The following is a 21,144-nucleotide window of genomic DNA, read 5'->3' on the forward strand; positions in this document are numbered from 1 at the left end:
TGACTATTTGGCGGCGGAACCACTACTTTTCACTCAAGATTTCCTCAGTAAAAGAGGTGCTTGAAATGATAAAAAAAAAATGATTGCAGGTGAGGAGGGAAAACTAAGGAACAAACAGAACACAAATGGTCACGACAAGATAGAGAAGAAGAGGTTAAATGAAGGATGCATGCTTCTACTTAAGACAAGGACACAATCACATGCACCTCACTCTCACCCACTCACATCCACTCCCCCTCCCTCACTCACCCTCACTCACACACCCACACTCACCCCCACCCACTCATGCACCCTCACCCACTCACGCACCCTCACCCTCACTCGCACTCGCACTCCCACGCACGCACCCTCACCCTCACTCACATACACGCACACTCACTCGCACTCACACGCACGCACCCTCACCCTCACTTACACGTACGCACGCTAAGCTTAACCTAAACCTACGCCTAACCTAAACTAAAACCACCCACCCAATCCCATTCTATTTTTCATGATCTCAAGCCCGGCCCGAAATAATGGAGCTCTTGCGTGTGTCAAGAATTTGCGATTGAAGAACTGATTCCTATGTAAAATTTTGCGAGAAGCACAATAATGCTACTGGTTTCCTTTAAAAAAAACTCTGAAACTCAGTAAAAGCTTTTAAAGTTGAGGCCGTAAAGAAGGGGATATCCCACGCTACGCTGAGAATCTACCTCTATACCTAGTGAAACTCTCCATACAAAGATAAGAGCAAATACATAAACAGGATCGCTGTGTTTTCAGTAGTGGAGTCCCCACACAAAGTGGCAACCTTGCTAATGTATTGGCTCCCTATCTTTGATGGAGAGGTTGATTAGGTACAGAGGTGGACTCTCAGCGTAGCGTGGATTGTTATCCCCCTCTTTACGGTCTGAACTCTAAGAGCTTTTACTGAGTTTTGGAGTTTGTTTTGGAGAAAACCAGTGGCATCATCGTATTTCTCGCAAAATTTTATGTAGGATAATGTACTTAAATCGCAAATCCCCTACATATGCAAAGGCTCCATTACAGCCCGCCCTCATGTGGGCAAATAAGTTGGACATAGTGATAATTTGGACATTTTCGGGCGAACGGAGCATTGCAACTTCGGATCCCAAAAGCTCACCGGGATATTGTTCCCATTGTGTCTACATAGAGCCTTTACCTATCGGCCGGACCTTTGCCATCGTGGCCTACTGGTAGACAAAAATTGCCAACCAATTTTCTTTATCGTTTGTGAATTTTTCCTTCATTTCAACGGATTAGGATTCAGCTTGCAATCCTAATGAAATATGTGAATATTTGTAGATAAGTATGATAGTAAGTTATCATATCAAAAAACGCGCTGAAGAAATTCGCAATTTTTGTGATACAATAACTTACCATTAAACCTACCTACAAATATTTACATGTTTTATCAGAATTGCAAGCTGAATCCTAATTCTTTTGAATAAAGGAAAAAATTACAAAGGATTATATAATTGGTTGGCATTTTATGTCTACCAGTAGGCCACGATGACAAAGGTCCGGCCGCTAGGTAAAGACACTCAGTGTGGACACAATGGGAACAGAATACTGATGAGCTATTGGGATCCGTAGTTGCAAATCTCGGTTCGCCCGAAAATGTCCGAATTTTTTTTATGTCCAACTTATTTGCCCAGACTATTCCCCACCCAGAGTTAACTAAGACTAAATCCTGTAAAAAAAACTGAGCCCACCCGTGCCCACCCCTTATCCCTCCTAACCTCCCCCCTAATCCCACCCTACACCCCATACCCACCAAACCCCCAGCCCCCTACGTTGCCCACCCTAACCTACCCTAAGCTAACCAACCCCCGTCAAGTCACAAGTCAGTCGGCCACGGGGAAAAAAAATTCGGATCCGAAACACAGGATGGGGGTAAGAAAGCATTACGTTACCTCTCTTGCGCTCCGTAACTGCCTTAACGGCAGTTACGAGACGCAGGAGTGCTAACGTAACGCCTCCACCTACCCTCTTGTGTCGCGAACCCGAACTCGTTTTTCCCGTGGCACATTAACCACCCTCGAGTAAAAATGATGGCACGGCTTTTACAAGCATTGAAAGCTAACCCAAGGTCATCGACCAAGGGTTGCTGCAGGTGCAGGACCGCCGTCCACGGCAGGGTTGTTGGCGGTCGGGCGGGTCCGCAGACGTCTCCTTCTAGCGCGTGCCACGCGGTCCGACCGGGGTTGGGGAGACGACCCGCATGACGTTCCCTCGAGCACTCCATCCTAGTCCACTCGATGCAGTGGCGTGGCGTGCTTTGCGATATATCGATTGTTATGCCATTTAAACCTATGGAAAAGGATCGATAAACAGGGTGTTCGCAGCGAACACCCTAATAATCGATTCTTTACCATAGGTTTAAATGGCATAAAAATCGATATATCGCAATTCACGCCATCACTGAAAAAAAAAGTTTGGTAAATATGGAACCACAATTTTGTTCGGTGCACACAACCGAATTATTCGGTCTGTGCAACCGAATTGTTCGGTTTGCGCGACCGAACAGTTCGGCTGAGCAGACCGAATAATTCGGTCGTGTGTACCGAACAAAATCGTGGTTCCATATTTACCGAACTTTTTTTTTCAGTGCACGCCACTGCTAGAATGCCGTCTGACAGAGTGGTCGAAGGACGTCCGTCCTCCCAACCGGCGAACGGACCGCATGGCCCGCACTTTAACCGGAACAGACGGTGACTGGTCGTAGTTGCACCCCCACGGCACAGAGATGCAAGTAGCTGTTGCAGCGGAACTTCCGGGGCCCCCATAAAGGTACGGCACTTGAGACGCGCAATTTGGCGACCTTTCGATCATCAAAGGAATCTTTGGATTGATGGTTACACCATCTTTGGTCGCCAACTTACGCAGACACTGGTAAAAAAAACCTCACAAGAGGTTTTTTTTAACAGTGTCTGCGTAAGTTGGCGACCAACGATGGTGTAACCATCTATCAAATGATTCCTTTGATGATCGAAAGGTCGCCAAATTGCGCAGACACTGGTAAAAAAAACCTCTTGGTTCAAGAGTGCGATTTCTTGTCGCCGGATTTAAGAGTCTGGACTCTTGTTTCAAGCGGATTTTGAATTGAATCAATGCAAAATCCGCTTGAAACAAGAGTTCAAGACTCTTGAATCCGGCGACAAGAAACTGCACTCTTGAACCAAGAGGTTTTTTTTACCAGTGTAAGACTTGCGCGCCTTAAGTGCCGTACCCAAAGGTGGTTCTGAGTGATCTTTGGACGAGATTTGCCACAAGGTTGCGCTGCTGATCTCGTCCCCAGATCACTTAGAATCACCTTGTTCATCTGACAATTTTAATGTCAGCTGATGAATTTATAAATTTTGTCACGAAAAAGTTTAATACAATTCAATTTGAGACAATGACTAGCATTGACTGGTTGATATTGATTTATGGTATATTTTAACTTTATATATTCAAGGAAAACAACCTTGAACTTCACCTCCGCCCTTTTTTATTGGCACCCACCGATTAAAATCTACGGGAGTCTATGACACGATTGGAAAATAAAAGGGAAAACGAAAGATAGGGGGGAAAGGTCTACCGAGAAGGAAATGGTAGTAACGCATGAAGTAAGTACACGGGTAAAATGGGAGAGTTTGGTCAGAGTAAGTTGTTACATTCGTTCGTTGATTTAATTGTTCTATCCTGGTATAAACCGAGTCTTATCGGAGCGTTCATTTCTATTTAATCCTAAGGCTGTGTAGCGACTGTTAAGCGAAACTCACGCATTAAAGAAAAACCAACACATCCAGTAAGTGTCGATAAATTCCCTTGGGAAACTCTTACAGCATTTGAGCATTCGATTTGATTTTAATGTAAAACCTGCACAATTATTTAAAAATCTTCGACTAATTCCCTTGGGAGACCCTTACAGCTTTTGAGCATTCGATTTGATTTTAATGTAAAAACTGCTTAATTATTTAAAAATCTGCAAGTGCGATACAACACAGAGTGTGGATTTAACTTCAACTTATACACGTAATTTATTACGCAAGGGCTTGAAATCGTTTGACGAGAGAGAGAAAAGAAAGGAAATTTTTCAACTTCATTCAGGCAAAATGCTTTGTGCACCAAGAGAACAGTTGCCAACGTAGACTTCGAATTTTGGCAAGTAGGGCATACGGAAAAATTTAACTCCTTTCTCAGTGTAATAATTCATTGCGAAACACGATGAAAAACTTTAAATTAATAAAATGAATAGTCCTAAAATACTGAAAATTTACTTAATACCAGAAGATTTGACAATAAATATTATGAAAATCTGAAATTGTCGCCAACCCCTCCCCCCCCCTCCCCAGAAAGGATACTGCTAAACCTGATTAATGAATTTTTGAAGCATTTAGAACTCTGTATGAATTGATTGGTGATATCTCTGCTTGACCGTTTCATTAGTAATTGTCATGCTTTCGCAAATCTTATTTCAGAACACAAATAATGTGTTGAGTAAATTTTTAATCTGAAAAAACTGCTTTGTCTTCAAAGTAAAATCGTCAAAAGGAGACTATGAACTTGATGACTTTTAATTCACGAGAGGGACAAATAGTTGATGAAATCTTTAACTGAAAAGTTAGGTACCATTTCTTTTTTTCTGCCGACAATAGTTACGATACGTCACTTAATTCAAATCCATTTCCGATCACACCAGAGATAAGTTAAAGAAACTTATTGGACGACTTGATATAGTGTCTTTAATACACATGACGTACCGTTGTTAACTAATTTTATTGTACCTACAGGGGAAACAACATGGGAGGAAAAACAATTTTTGAGTGTTGAAGTTTTGTACACTAAAGTCTCTTTATCCTCCTAGAATAGAATATGACACTGTAAGTGCGATTCAACAAAACTGCTGAATTCAGTGATGTTCGTAAAGATTCAAACTTCGTTGAGAACGCAAAGTTCAACTTCAATATCCAATATAGCAGAGTTATTATTTCTTTCTCATCCATAAAAACGCGTATCTGAATAAGGAAACTAATGGCACGCAAGTTGTTTGAAACGGAAGTAGTGAATTTCTTTAGCACAATGTGGTCCAACTGACTTCTAAAGTGACAAAGATTCTTTAAAAAATTGTTTAGAACAGAAAAAAATGCTTAATCTTCCTTTGCAGGTGTAAATAAGGTAAAAATTAAAAGCGATAAACAGATGGATGGGTAAATATGACTGAAAATTAATGAAAGATAGAACTCATTCTTTCTTTTTCTTTTCACGCAAGTGCGGTTGTTGAAAATTCTGCAGTATTGCTTGTGGGGCAAGGAGGAACAACGATCAATTTCATCAGTGACATAAAATGATGAAAAATCTTTAAATAATAATCATTGATAGAAATGATCCATGGACTGTAAGCTAGGCACTTAATTTTACAAATGCTGAAATCACACGCTGAATACAGGGAAGCTGAATGTGGGTGTCATCGGTCCGTTGTTGAGTGGTGTCCTGAATTTTTGCGCGTAACGCGAAAAATTAAAGATTCAGCAACCGATGAGGATCGGTTATCAATCGGTTATCAGTTTGTCTGCACTATTCGAATCAAGTTGATGGAAAAAATCACTCTTTACGACAATGCAGCTGTTGAGCAATGACTGACGACCCCAATGCTCAGCTCCCAAATTCAGAGTGGGATTCCGGCTTAACATAAATGAACACGATGTGTCCTGTTTTTTTCTATTTTTCTGTTTTTTTTTTTTCTGTTTTTTCTGTTTTCTTCTGTTTTTTTTCTGTTTTTCTGTTTTTTTCTGTTTTTTTTTTCTGTTTTTTTTTTCTGTTTTTTTTCTGTTTTTTTTTTGTTTCTGTTTTTTTTTTTTTTTTTTTTTTTTTGTTTTTTTTTTTTTTTTTTTTTTTTTTTGTTTTTTTTTGTTTTTTTTTTTTTTTGTTTTTTTTTGTTTTTTTTTTGTTTTTTTTGTTTTTTTTTTTTTTTTTTTTTTTTTTTTTTTGTTTTTTTTGTTTTTTTTTTTTTTTGTTTTTCTGTTTTTTTCTGTTTTTCTGTTTTTTCTGTTTTTCTGTTTTTTTCTGTTTTTTCATTTTTTTCTGTTTTTTCTTTTTTATTTCAACTACAGTACAATTTTACAAAATAAAGCTTGCGTATCGTAAGTTGGCTCGGAAAGCCATTTGATAGATAAGCAATTGCCGCCGCGGCTTTAGAAAATGACTTCCGTGCAAATATACGGTGCGCAAGCTTTTTACAAATTTGTTAATTTCATTGAGCCCTAAAACCTTATATTGGGGAAAAATACTCTGCCATTACATCCCGAAGTCTTCGCCGTTGGAAGCTTTGATTTATGAGTCGTAACAATGTTTCCTGTCCGAATTTTGATCAAAATGTACATTCCTTCGTATCGTTGGTCTTCTTATTCTCCTTCTTAGTTGGTAATAAACATTTCTGACAAATTCTGAAATAAACTTGTTCGATGATTTTTTCCTTGTCTTGACCAAGAAAAGCCACAGGCTCGGCTCCGTATCACAATATCTGTATCGCAGTGAATTTGTCCGGTTTGACGGTGTCATCGTTCAGCAATTATTACTCATTGCTTCGCAAGAATTTGAGTACTAACAGAAATGAGACTTCTGACCAAGCAAACGTTCTTCACTCCAGCTTTCGGAACGGATTTCAAGATATGTCGATTGTAGAAACAGAACCGAGTGCGATCAACGGGTTGGTGGCTCTGAGAGAGACAGATGTACATGTGGATGTATTGGGCCGATGGCGCTGGACTCTCTTGCACGATAAAGCAAGGCATGAAGGCAGGCGAATGCTGGTAAAATATCTGGATGATGTGAAAAATTCAAATTCTCAAACGGCAACCGAGTTAACTGTGCAACAAGGAGCTTGCATACAGGCAATGAACATTTTTTCATTATATTGATTTGATTGCGTAGAGTATTGACGCATTAGAGCAGAGTAAAGTTTCTTGAGATTTCGCGTCGACTGCCTGAGAATTTTGCTTCGCTACGCAACAGATTGACCGAATAATTTTTCCTCGTGGTATGCGGGCCTTCATCTTCGACCCCCAGCGCATTTTTTTTTTTTTTTGAGACGCCTCACAATTATGGCATATCAAATCACGGGTGGGGAGGAACTTAGCGTTCTAAATTCTCCAGCAGAAGACATACTTGTAGTATGTCCGTAGACATCATGGGGATTTCGGCACATCCATTCTTCAAGCTTTTGAACTTTTCAGGGATTAAGGCCGAGTAGAATCTGTTTCTGCAGATTTACTCGTCAGTTCCGTGAAAGTTTGACACCACTGGGCAAAAAAAAAATAAAAAAAAATAATTCACGGATTAAGGCCGAGTAGAATCTGTTTCTGCAGATTTACTCGTCAGTTCCGTGAAAATTTGACACCACTGGGCAAAAAAAAAAAATAAAAAAAATAATTCAGGGATTAAGGCCGAGTAGAATCTGTTTCTGCAGATTTACTCGTCAGTTCCGTGAAAATTTGACACCACTGGGCAAAAAAAAAAAAATAAAAAAAAATAATAAATAATTCAGGGATTAAGGCCGAGTAGAATCTGTTTCTGCAGATTTACACGTCAGTTCCGTGAAAATTTGACACCACTGGGCAAAAAAAAAAAAAAAAAAAAATAATTCACGGATTAAGGCCGAGTAGAATCTGTTTCTGCAGATTTACTCGTCAGTTCCGTGAAAATTTGACGCCACTTGACGGTCAGACACGCTGACCACTTGGCAAAAAACGATAAAAAAAGTAAAAAAAGAAAGGATGTCGTTAAATTGTGCATGTCTTCGCTGGAGAACCCCACATAGTGAATTTGACGTCCATGGTTTGCGGCGCCTGCAATATTGCAGATATACTTCACGCGTATCTACTCCGGGAGATAACTTGCGCGCTCATGCGTGTAAAGTGCAGCGCCCGAGACAGGATGCGCATTTGCGTGGACTTTAATCAACTGCAGGCGTTTATGTTCTTGCATGTGGACATTCTGCGATACCTTGGATTGATTCATCATAAATCTGCAAAATGACGTTGACTAAGCTGCATATTACTTGGCCGTAATTCGACACAACTCCGTCTGAAGATCTGTACTTTTTGTGGCGGCTTGAAAACAATGAGCGATATACGTCTTCCTGGAGTTACAATACCAGCTTGCCGCAAAAGGTTTTGGAGTTGGTTCCTCCAGGTAGGCATCGGCGAGGGCGCTCAGCTAAGAGGTACATAGATGGCATCTAAAGAAAGATGGATAAATGGCAGCTTTCAGAAGATCTCTTCCATGATGCAAATATTAGTCGAAAATACCAATGATGTGGTTCACTTTCAGCTTTAGGTTGAGACTGTTAGCACTGCGAAACCAAAAGAAATTGTTTTCATCTGATGATAAGATAGTGTGAAGCACTCTGCCGAAACTGTTGCAGCATTGAGAGAACCATTCTGCTGGAAAATATTGATGATATGGTCGATGTTGAAAATTCAATCGATACTGTTAGCAAAAAGGAGAAAAAGGTTGATCTGAAATGCTGACGATGTGGTGTATCTTGATTACCGGATTCAATCTTGATTAGTTCCAAATAATTCATCAAAAATTACAAGGGCATGAAAAGAAAAAAGGCTTCTGCTGTTAAAATCTGAAGATAAGCTGGATCTTGGATAAGCTGAAGTAGCCAAAACACGATCATCTTTGTGAGTCAATAGGGATGAACGAAAACAAAACTGCATTCCGCATAAATTATATGGTGGATAATGCATTTTGCTGGAGGAAACTGGTTGAAACGAACCACCCGTTTCAGGGTTCGTAGCAGAGGTTCGGTTTAAGCCGATGATGTATGATGATTCAAATGTGTCACTGAAGTAGGAATTTGACTGTTTCATTAAGTAAAATCTGCGTCAGGTCAAAACAATGCTTGATATATGCTGGACATAAATTGGTTCGGCTTCACGTCGGCAGGGTTTGTTGACATCGAATCCAGCAACACAATACAAAAGTCGAGTCCAAAGCGGTAAAAAATGGGATTCGCAATGGCAGAGCAATAAAGAGGCCCACAAACAGCTTACACGGGCAACAGGCGGTTACATAAAAATGACGCTGATCAGTACAGAGATCAACGAGGTTATTCAGCTTGAAATCGAACTACATTGATGATAAAAACCCCACTTCTACCTCGCGGTAAAATCAGCGATCAAGTTTAGTGGTTTTTTTTTTTGGGGGGGGGGGGGGGTCATGCTTGTGACGTTACCAAACTACGTGTAACGCAGAGAGAGCTTCCCTAGTTCGGAGCTGTTTTGAAAAACTTTAAATTAAAGAATACGAGTCATGCCGTCAAGCAAGTTGATCCAAAAATTGAGATGGCTGCTCTAATAACCTCGTTGATAGAAATATAGGATAAAAATATCGCAATCAGATACTATCATTAATGATGATCAAAGAGAAGGCCAGAAAAGGCAGCTAGAAAATTCTCATTTGTGGCACATTAAAAACAAAACTTGTGAGGCTTGGAGTGAATACTTTCAAAAGAAGTAAATTGCGCACTTCCTCGGTAAAAAGGCGTAGGAGGCTTCTAATGCTGCTAAGAATGGCAACGTGGGTATTTAATTACAAGCAACCAATCTGAAAGCTTTCGTATGAATTCCCGCGAATTTTTGTTCACTATTGTGTGGAAGCAAGTCGGCAGTGAAAGGATTGCATTTTCGGTGAATGCAATGGAAAATTGCCCAATCTTAGCAGCACTGCGCTAACCGTAAACGTCCTTTTACCGAAGAAGTCCTCGATGTGATAATGAGTGCTGCGGGGTTCGTTTTTACGGTTTAAAAGAAATATATTCTCATGTTAATAAAATTAAAATTTCTTTCAATTTCCTTTGAAAGAGACTGAGATTCAAAATAATGATTAAAGAGATAAAGTGAATTAATACGTTTTCTATTATAAGTGTTATATGGCTATTAATTTGCAGCATAGCGGTCAGGGTGCATGGCCCCCTGAAAATGAATATTTTCCGACTAGGAGGCAAAATATTGGATACGGAAATTAGAATTTATCTACTACTTCAAATTTTTGTTGTTCTTAGTTATTGATTTCAAAACGACCAGATCTATGAAAAAGGAACTTATCGTTGGAGGGGAAACTTGTCCTTTACTTCTTGCAAAAATTTAAACCACGTGCTCATATGTCACGTGTCAAGCGCATCAATATTTGAGCTTTACTGTTAAACTTGCGCAAAAAATCAGTGTTACCATTTAAGTAAAATTTGAATATTTGGAAAATAAGGTTCTTCTTCGCAGATCCGGCATGAATTAAAAGAATTTACACTTTAATACGTTTCACGCGTATTGATTTTCTTTAAAAATTAAAAAATAAATAAATAATAAGTAATAATACAGTATGAGAGCAATAATTCGTTCTCTTTACAGTCCATGGGAATTGTGATCGTTAGCATGAAACGAAACATCATTCATCGTAAAATACACCGCGGGGCCCAACAACCAGTCTAGGTTTCTTCAATTAAAAACTATTGGGATATTTGGTATTACTTTTTTTTTGCGACTTAAAAACTTTGGATCACTTTTTGCAATTTGGAACTACTTAAAAGCAAATGCAATTTTGCTTCGATTCACAACTTCTAAGTTCACAATAACTTATAAAGGCAGGTCAAAACGTGACATTAAAAGTGCAAGTATCTCATTTAATTCATTAGTTTAAATGTAATAATAGAAACTATTAGAAACTCCCAGGTCACACACTACCATTGCAGTATGAAAGAAGTTGTGTAATCTCGCAATAGCAAAGCAATGCAATGCAAGCAATTTTTAATTGCAAATCGCGATTAGTTCATTTAATGACCTTCATCCTTATGACATTTACCTACTAATTGCTCTCACCGCCGGTTTCGTCTCTGCCCGCACACAGTGCGGCGATTTCGGCCCGGCAATGAGAACAATACTGCCGTGTTAAGGAAAAAAGTCGTACGAGCCTTTAGATGTGGCCACATTTCCTTCAATAAAAGTAAAATTTTAATCGGGAAAATTCTGAATTTTTTTTTTCAAATTTTTCAAAGAAATGTGTCCGCGATTTAATCTAAAATATCTGAAAATTTCAAGGAGAACTGTGCAGACCTTTCCTCACAATTACATGTTCTATTCGATGAAATTAGTTAACTCTCAAATGCTGATACGGCGTTTTTTCTTGGCACGGCAGAATCACTTCGAACGCGTATCTAGGACATTCAATACTTATGATATCTACTTACTATGGGGTCGTTCATAAATTACGTGAAGTTCTAGGGGGGAAGGGGGAGGTCGAGGAATGCGTTACGCGATTTTTTAAACATATTAAAGAATAGGGACTTACGTCACAAAAGCTTTACAAAAGGGGATGGGAAGGGAGGAGGGGTCCAAAATTCCGAAAAAAATTTGGAAAAAAGCGTCACGTAATTTATGGACTAATTAATGGATCCCTAATTGCTCTCACAGCCTGTTTCGTCTCTGCCCGCACACAGTGCAGCGATTTCGGCCCAGCAATGAGAGCAATATAAACCTTATTATACAGTGTTTGAATCTTTTAAAAAGCGACATATTGTTGATGACTTTTATGATCGTTCGCAGCCGAAATCTAGGGGAGATGGAGCTCTTAAGAATGCATGGATTCAACTGCGTCGAAAGCAGTGCACGATAATGGCCCACAATAAGACCTTAAAGAAAGTTCCGCCGACAGCCCCTGGCGGTTAGGCAACCTAATAAGCACCAGTGGCTGCACAATGTGCGATGTGCGGAGGGTTGACAACGTATTGTCTAATTCTAATGATTAATGGTGTTTCATTTTTAATTTGGTCCTCCTACCATTCGAAATATTTCAACAACCGTAAATGCGTGGACAGACATATCCTCATACTAAACTGAGGGGAAAAACTGGCGAGGAAAACGAAGAATCTTGATAATGAGTCATTGTTGGTCCTGATAGACTGGCATAACATTCTGAACATATTGTAAATTAATATGCACATTTGAGTCCGTTCCTGATAGAATAATGAATATTTAAATTGTGATCTTGCAAAATGAGTTTTCAAAATAGTAAGTCAATTATGAGAGTAATTTAATTTGAAAGCGAAGCTACTCACGAGTGAATCTAAACGAACATCTGTATGAGCTTTTATTGAATGACTGTGGAAGGCCAGGATTGTAAAATGCTCTTCGGAACTATATTTAGGCTTGAAACCTACCTAGTAAATTTTGTTCAGACTTGAGGTGGATGATTTCACGAGGACCGCGAATAATGATCGTATCAAGCGAAGTCTTAAAACTTCGGCATAATAAGACTCAAATTCATCTTGGTTGGTACCCAAATTATATGTGTGACGATTTTTTTGAAGACAGTCAGCAGGATAGCAGGATTATTCAAATACAGATTTAAAGCTCCAAAAATTGCTTATTCTCAACCCTAAACATTGAAATGTAACGCGCGCACGATGCACAGAAGCAACCGCATAGAAATTTACATGTCAACGTTCGTATGTATGACCTTAAAACTTCCTAACCTAATTGCTATCGAGGAAAAAGGGCTCTAGCAATAATTTTTATGGTCGGACCCAATCCTGGGACTTAAACAATGATTACGATCTATCCAATGGCACACCTTTCTAGAAAAATGCAAGGGCTTACAATGCGAAAAAATTGTGCGTCTGTCGGCGCACGATCGAAGAACATGGGCCTTTTTAGATATTGAGAAGTAATCGACTTGGATTGGAGAAATAGACTTATTTGTGATAAAGTGTAGACTATGCTTAATAAATCGTTCTAAAACACATTATCAGACTTGTAGGTAGCCAGGGCAATCTACTAATGGTTTAATTCGTTAATTTATTACGACGATGAGCAAGTATGGCTATTCACGCCGGGGTCTAGGAGACCACATTAAATTTTGAGATTTAGATGCTTCAAAAGTTTTAAAATGTTAGTAGTGACTTTTGGGTGGGCATCTAATAGATATCATAGCTCAAGTTGTTTCTTCTCTTTTCCTTTCTTTTCTTTTCTCTCTTCTGTTCTTCCACAATCGACAGGGAAATACAGTCTCCCTCGACAGACCCAGAATTGTATAGCACTTCAAAATTTTCTTAAAAAAATCATGTTTCCAAACAACATGAATGACTTCTGTTGCTGTTAGTGAAGCTACATATATGAAACTTTTTGATATGTTCATTAAAAGTTAATATTGAAAAAGCTCGATTATTTGAAAATTACATGAAGATTTAAGAGGAAGAAAACAATAAGATTCATAGTCTTTATTTCGCGATCATTATTAATTACTTTTAAGACACTATGGTAAATTTGAACAAGTGTATGAACGAATGTAGCCGGTGAAAAATAATCGCCATGATGTAGAGTTTCCCAAAGGTTAGAAATTGAGGAGAAAAAGCATTCGGCTAAATACTGGCAAAAGGGTCATACTCAGAGTCGTTCTTTTAGGGAGGCCCCTATAGTTTACAATGTGATTAAACCTTTTAATTGCATAGCGTTGCATGACAGTAACCAATGTTTTTTTGGCTTCAGTCTTCTCTGACATTAAATCGCATTTAGCAAAAATGGTTTTTAGGGAGGATAAAAAGTCTAATCTCCACAAAAAAGGGGGGGGGGATGAATACCTAAATTGGGACTCCACCTATTCCTATAATCCTACAAGTACTGAAAAAGTAGTTTTTATCTCTAAAATCGGTGCCTGATTCACGCAATGAAGGGTTAAAGGGAGATTCGCAAGGAGGTCGTTAGCGTAGAATCATAAAAATGACAATTTTTAAAAACTTAAGTAAAATTTATGAGCTTAAATTGGGATAGATTAATAATAGATGGATTCGACTATACCGGTATACCGGAATGACTCAACGTTTTGGGTGTACGACTCGATCACGCTGCAGCGAAAATTACGTCACGAATAAGTTTAACCACACTCGGCTTGTAAAGCAAAATTATGTAACTCTGACCAAACGTGAGTTATCCTTAAGCCATACTCTGAGTCAAAAATATGAATTAATATGACTGGATCGATGGGACGGAAAGGAGTACTTTTTACTGGACCAGTAAACACTCTGACTTAACCCCCTGTGCTACGTGCCTGCTGGTCAAGAAACAACTATGAATCCTGGAGTGTGTCAAAGGTCATCATCAGGGGCGGACTGGCCATGGGGGCGGGGAGGCGATCGCGGAGGTCCCGAATGGGCCCCGCGTCGAATTTTTTTCGAGTCATCGTTTTTTTAATGTTGTAATTTTCCTATCCGTTTTCTGTCACTAAAAGGCCCCAAAATCCTTGAAAATTTGTCTCTAAGAGGCATGAAAGGTCGCCTGGGGCTATGTGATGAAGGGGCCCCCGAAGAATCCTGAGAATGGGTTATTTTGAAGTTCAGGAACTGTGGAATTTTAACTCCAATAATGCTTAAAATTGCGTTTAAAAAGTGTGAAATTTTCAAAATTTTTCGGGGGAGGGCCCCCGGACCTTCTTAGAGGGGCCCCCGAACGACAGGAGGGGCCCCCACATTTAGGTCGCCTCCTAACTTTTCGACTACCAGTCCGCCCCTGGTCATCATAATGGGTGCCTTGCAAAGACATTGAATCACGTAGACCGTGCATCTTGTGTTACGGAAGGCGAAGCAACTTTTAAAAATTCGCATGTGATGAGTGGTGGCACCGACCCGCATCGATGAGTTCGTGTGTCCCAGTTGCGCACATCTGCGCATGCGCAGTAGCGGCTCCAGTGAATTTTTGTCGGATTGTGAGGCTTTTTTCCTCGGTTAATAATTAGTTCGGAAAAATGAAACAATGCTATTCGGGTGTAAAATTATGTGTTCTAAGACTTTTCTTCTTAGGAATATTGTCTGAAAATGGACTCTAAACGAGATATTCGTGAAAAACCGAGCGCGGGCAAGAATTCTCCATTGCCTCTCTCAAGTCTCTTCGAGTGCTTGGGACACACGCTCTCTCCCCTTCCCCGCCCGTCCATCATGGGGCTCCGAGAGACTTGCTTCGCTCCACCTGTACTAAACCGAGCCGGACGCACGGTCTACGTGATTCAATGTCTTTGGTGCCTTAGTTCAGGGGCTAGAGGTGAAGTTCATATAATAAATAATCAGTGGCGTGGCGTGCTTTGCGATATATCGCTATTCTGCCATTTAAACCTAGGGTAAAGAATCGATTACCAAGGTGTTCGCTGCGAACACCCTGATTATCGATCCTCCTTTTCCATAGGTTTAAATGACATAACAATCGATAATCGCAAAGCACGCCACGCCACTGATAGTAATCAGTGGCGTGGCGTGCTTTGCGATATATCGCTGTTCTGCCATTTAAACCTATGGTAAAGAATCGATTACCAAGGTGCTCGTTGCGAACACCCTGATTATCGATCCTCCTTTTCCATAGGTTTAAATGACATAACAATCGATACATCGCAAAGCACGCCACGCCACTGATATTAATAATCAGTGACGTGGCGTGCTTTGCGATATATCGCTGTTCTGCCATTTAAACCTATGGTAAAGAATCGATTACCAAGGTGTTCGCTGCGAACACCCTGATTATCGACCCTTTTCCATAGGTTAAAATGACATAACAATCGATATATCGCAAAGTACGCCACGCCACTGATAATAACTTAGGCCCCAGAATATAGTTCCGCTGATCCCGGATCCGATTGGGATCCGGGTATTTTCGCCGCTACTTGCATCTCACGGCCAGGGAGTGCAACGCAACCCGCCACTCGTCAGGCCCGGCGAGGAGATCATCCGCAGACCCTCCCAGACCGGCTCAACCACCCTTATGTGGATCTGGACCTGACCAGAAAAAACATGCCACAATGGGTTACCCAAGGCTCCCGTGACACGAACATATGACGGTCTTTCCGCTCAGATGGAGGTCATCAAAGTCCGTCAACGAGCATTGATGGCCCCCACCTGAATGAAAATTCGACCGTGATGTGTACGCGTCACGAGAGCCTTTGCGTCAAAGGAGCGTCCACAAGGTTCATCCGATCGTCGAATGGACGGTGCGTCGAACAGCCCCCCGATCGCTCCAAGATCAGAGCAACTGGCGGATTGCGCGACGGACCGGCTATCCAACAGTCAGATAAACCGTGTGGACGCACCTTCGTCAGTTCCTACGCTCCCTCTACACACAAACGCACCACAAATCGACCATTCACACAATCACACGCACACAAACCATTCACAAAATCACATGCACCCTCCATACACATACACACCCTCACCCTTCCTCACAAATGCACGCGAACACAACACAACATGAGAACATGGTCGTCGCCCGATTCCCTCCGAAGGTTCTCTCTCGGATCCGATCCTCTCCTAGTGGATTAATTGCAAGTGTAAAAGAGAAATGGCAACGTCGCAGCAATGAAAACAGTCAAAACCTAAGAAAAATATAAACGCACCAAGGTGTTGAGTTGTGCAGCAGTATTTCGTAATTATTGTTGATGGATGGGACTTAAATCTGATTTTTCTTAAAAAAAAGTTGATTCGGCGGGCGTGAAGGGCCTAATCACAGTCTGTCATTGATTCAAAACGGGGGTAAAAGAACTGCATCATTGTGACACGCTGTGGGCTACTTTGATTATCGAGAACCCCGTTCAGTGCATTTTTCCGCTGTTTCAAATCAATGTCAGGCTGGTCAGGTCCTTTACGCCCGCCAAATCAACCTTTTTTCCTTTCTCTCTCTTTTACTCTCTTTTTACACTCTCGGTTTCTCTCTGTATCTCTCTATAAATCTCTGTATCTCTCTGTATCTCACTGCATCTCACTGCATCTCACTGCATCTCACTACATCTCACTACATCTCACTGCATCTCTCTGTTTCTCTCCGTTTTTCTCTATTTTTAAAGGAAAAATCAGAGTTAAGTATCATCTATCAACAATAATTTTGAAAAACTGTTGAACAAGTCAACATCTTGAGGACTTCATTTTTTTCTTGTATTTTAACTGTTTTCATCGCTGCAATGTTGCCATTTGTCTGATACACTTACAATTAATCCACTGGGAGTGAGTCAGATCCGAGAGGGAATCTTCGGCTGGGAGAAAACAAGAGCGGCAATATGAATGGCGGTCTGAGCAGCGCCCCCTACTTCTGCGAGTCGTCTCTGATTGGCTGATCCGTCTAGTGCCCTCTTTCTGGGATCCTAATGAAAAATAACACGGGATTTATTTATCATCAAAAATATCTCGAAAACGTGGAAAAATTAATGCGTCGGAGATTTCAGAAACCGATTCTTCAGATTTTTTTGAAGAGATTGATGGGTTATGCATGAGACTTTTCTCTCAAGCACACCGAACACTTGGACCTGGAATTTGGTTTCTTCACGACAAAATTTCAAGTTGAAAAAACGAAATTCCAGGTCAAATTGTTCGGTGTGACTGAGAAAAAAGTGTCACGTATTACCCACCCATCAATCCCTTCAGAAAAATCTTGAGAATTGATTTTTAAAATCTCCGTCGCAAAAATATTACCTTTTTTCGAGATATCTACGATGAAAAATGAACCCCGGGTTATTTTCCACAAGAGCCGTAGGAAGTGAGCACCAGGCGGTCGGCCAATCAGAGGAGACTCTCAAAAGTAGGGGGTGCCACTCAGCCCGAAATTCATATTGCGGCTCTTGTATTCTCTTTAAAATTGGGAGAACATCCACTTACAAGTTTAAGTCAACAAAAGAGACATGAATAAAACATAAAAAACTTTGGCATTTTGAACACAACTAAATAATGAACATTTTTGTAATATCAAATGGGGTATGCAGCAAACTACAAAAAATGACAAATTTAAGATAACCAGGCACGGATGCTTGAGGGAATCCAGTACCATTCGAATCAATGCCCGTAATATGGTCGAAAGATTCGAATGGTACTGGATTCCCCTAAGCCAAGTGACTGGTCCTCTCTTGATAGTTTATAAGGTGATTCGTCAAAATCAAGTGACGTGGTCGAACTAGCATGCGATAAATCGCATCGATTGGGTCAAAAATCTCAGCAGATTTTGCATTTTCAGCAAAAAAAGGACGATGGTCCCTGCGCATGAGCCTAAAGAATCATTTTAAACCCCAAAATTGGCACAATTCAGAGAAAAAAAATCAGAATAGTGTCAGGAAAAAAACCTCGCATTTTAATTCAGCCATCGATTTCTGATCAAATGTGAGATTTTTTCCCGTGCACAATTCTGCTTTCATTTCTCTGAATTTTGCCAAATTTTGGGTTTAGAATGATACTTTAGGCTAATGCGCTGGGGCTATCGTCCCTTTATAGCTAAAATTCAAAATCTGCAGAGCTTTTTGACCGAATCAATGCGATATATCGCAGACCAGTTCGACCACGTGACTTGAGCTCGACGAATCACCTTGCGAAAATGAGGGAGGGAAAAAAGAGGAAGACAGGAAGGAATAGCGTGGATAAATGACACTGAACTGTGAGGAGCTTGAGAGTTAAAGGTCATGCAAAAGAATAGAATCGGAAAAGGATAAGATTAAACGGTGAATGCAATGAGAGAAAAAGTTAATTGATAAGAGAAGGGCTACAGAAAGGAATCGGGTGCTGATTAGAGGAAGGTGAAAATAATGAGGCAAACGCTTGACATGCATTAGACGAAAAGTTGAGGCCGCAAATTAAAAGTGCGGGACAGAAGATCGGCCAACAGTGCCTTCAGGAATTTGGATTTTTTACACCTCTTTCACGTCTGAGACCCGAGTGAGGGAAGTGGTTCCAGTGAAATGCTAATTTTTTTTTCTTCGTTTCGGCCTTATTTTTTCGGCTTCAATAGGTAATTATTTTAGAATTCTGGCTGAAGTACAGTCTAGGGACTACTGACCATATTTTAGACTTCAGTACTGGATACCTGCGAATTTTTGAACGTCACTAAAGGCCTACTACCTACTCGTTGAAAATAATTGGGACGAACCAGATCGGCACCGACAGTCTGGTCTGGTGAACGAAAATGTTCAAAACAGAGTAACGTACAAAAATTTTGGAGAACATTTGTTTTTAAAAGAATGTACGTAACTGTAGGTACATCGGGAACTACAAGAAGGAAGAAACGACTGAACCAAAATGTTCGCAAATGTTCAAAGAAGAAAGAGGCATCATTTGAAAAATCAGCTATTTGACATCCTTCCTTCTATCAGGGCATTCACCATGGCGAGTACTAACAAAACAAAAATCCTCATTAAACAGTTCTTCTTTTTCTAACGGATGGACTTGAAGCAACCTACCATCATTGGGGGGGGGGGGGGGGGGTGTCGATCGTCAGAATAGCGCGCCGGTCATGACAATCCATCAGAAGGGGAGGGGGATGGGGGAACGCTCCTTGCGTTCTTCTCCAAGTTTCCGAGATAGTCACAGGAGACGGGAGGAAGAGAGAGAGAGAAAGCGAGAGTTTGACTGAAGAAGCCGCAATCGAACAGAACACCTGCGATGAAGAAAACTCAAGTGATAATGCCGAAAATCAGAATCCACGGACTGAAATCGTTCCGTCCGAGTTCAGAATTCAGAGAAAAAGGGTTCTCTGCCCGAAAACCCAGACAGGAGACACAAGCTGTGAGGGCCCGCATCCGGTCCAAAGGCGTCAGTTTTCGTCGCCGATTTCTTATCTTGCCCGTTTTACTTCACTCGTTCACTTCAGGCAAGCTACAGGGAGATGGGGGGAGGGGAGGCCCTGCGTGTTGGAGTCGAGCGGGAGAAAATCGCCCGGCAAGCACAAGATAAGCTAGAGGAAAAAAAGGCGGGAGAGCTCGCCGCTCCTCTGGCGCAAGGCGTAAGGACGATCCGAGATTTCTGCGTGAACCCCGGAGAGTATGGATTTTCATGTAAGATAGGGCTCACGTGGAAATCCATATACACTTTTTGGTCAGAAGACCGACGAATTGGACTTCATTTTGCAATTAGGAAATACAATTTCTGGCTCATCTGTAAAAACACGTATGTGCATAGGGAAACTAATGGCACATACGTTGTTATAAGACGGAGCCAGAAATGATAGTTCCGAGTTGCAAAATGTACTTCAATTGAAAGAAAGAAAAACAATGCTCGGCCTTACAAACACCTGAAATACTTAGCGCCCCTGGTGCAATAGGACGGAAAAATCGAAACAACACTGATGCTGGCTTTTTAACTTGGCAAGAGAGGTTGAAAGGTCTTCCAACTTTCAAAAATACTATTTGTTTCAATTTTCAGCTAACGACATGGAATCATTTCACAGAACTATTCACACACTGAGCAGCATTCTTCAATTATTAAAAGTGTAGGGAGACTTTTCGGTTTCAATAAAATTGCTCAAATTTAACACGATATGTTTTTATCTTGGTTAAGTAATCCTTTACAACTGCGAAAAGGAAAGTAGGGGGGGGGGGGGGGGGGGAAGCAAAGGCTTGTACGATTGGGTTGAAATGATAAGTTCCAGTTAGACACTTCAAAATGCAAAAAAGAAATAAGTATGAGGAATAAAAGGAAAGCTCGAGATGACGGAAACAAAAAATTCCAATTCAACGACTCAACCTTCCACGATAGATATTTAGCTCACATTGATCATACGTGGAGCCCTCCAGTAATTTTGACACTTCAAAATGCAAAAAAGAAATATGAGGAATAAAAGAAAAGCTCGAGACGACGGAAACAAAATATTAGAATTCAACGACTCAACCTTCCATGATAGATTTTTAGCTCACATTGATCATACGAGGAGCCCTCTAGTAATCCAGACACTTCAAAATGCAAAAAGGAAATCTGAGTAATAAAGGGAAAGCTCGAGATGAGGGAAAAAAATTCCAACTCAACGACTCAATCTTCCACGATAGATTTTTAGCTCACATTGACCATACGTGGAGCCCTCCAATAATTTAGACACTTCAAAATGCAAAAAAGGAATATGAGGAATAAAAGGAGAGGCTGCAATAACATAAAAAAACCGGGACGTTTCGAAATAATAACAATTTCATTTCCTACTGGGAAAAAAACAAAAACAAAAAGGAGTCGTCTATTTCTCTCCAATCAACATATTTCCTACACTTTGCAAAGCAGACAAAACTTGCCCGAAATTATCATCTGAAGGTATAAATGTAAGACACAATGTAAATGAAAAATTCATATTATTTTCATCGAACAACCTAGGAATTCTCAGATGA

Source organism: Bemisia tabaci, chromosome 7 (assembly GCF_918797505.1).
Source record: "Bemisia tabaci chromosome 7, PGI_BMITA_v3".
In the NCBI taxonomy this organism is placed as follows: domain Eukaryota; kingdom Metazoa; phylum Arthropoda; class Insecta; order Hemiptera; family Aleyrodidae; genus Bemisia; species Bemisia tabaci.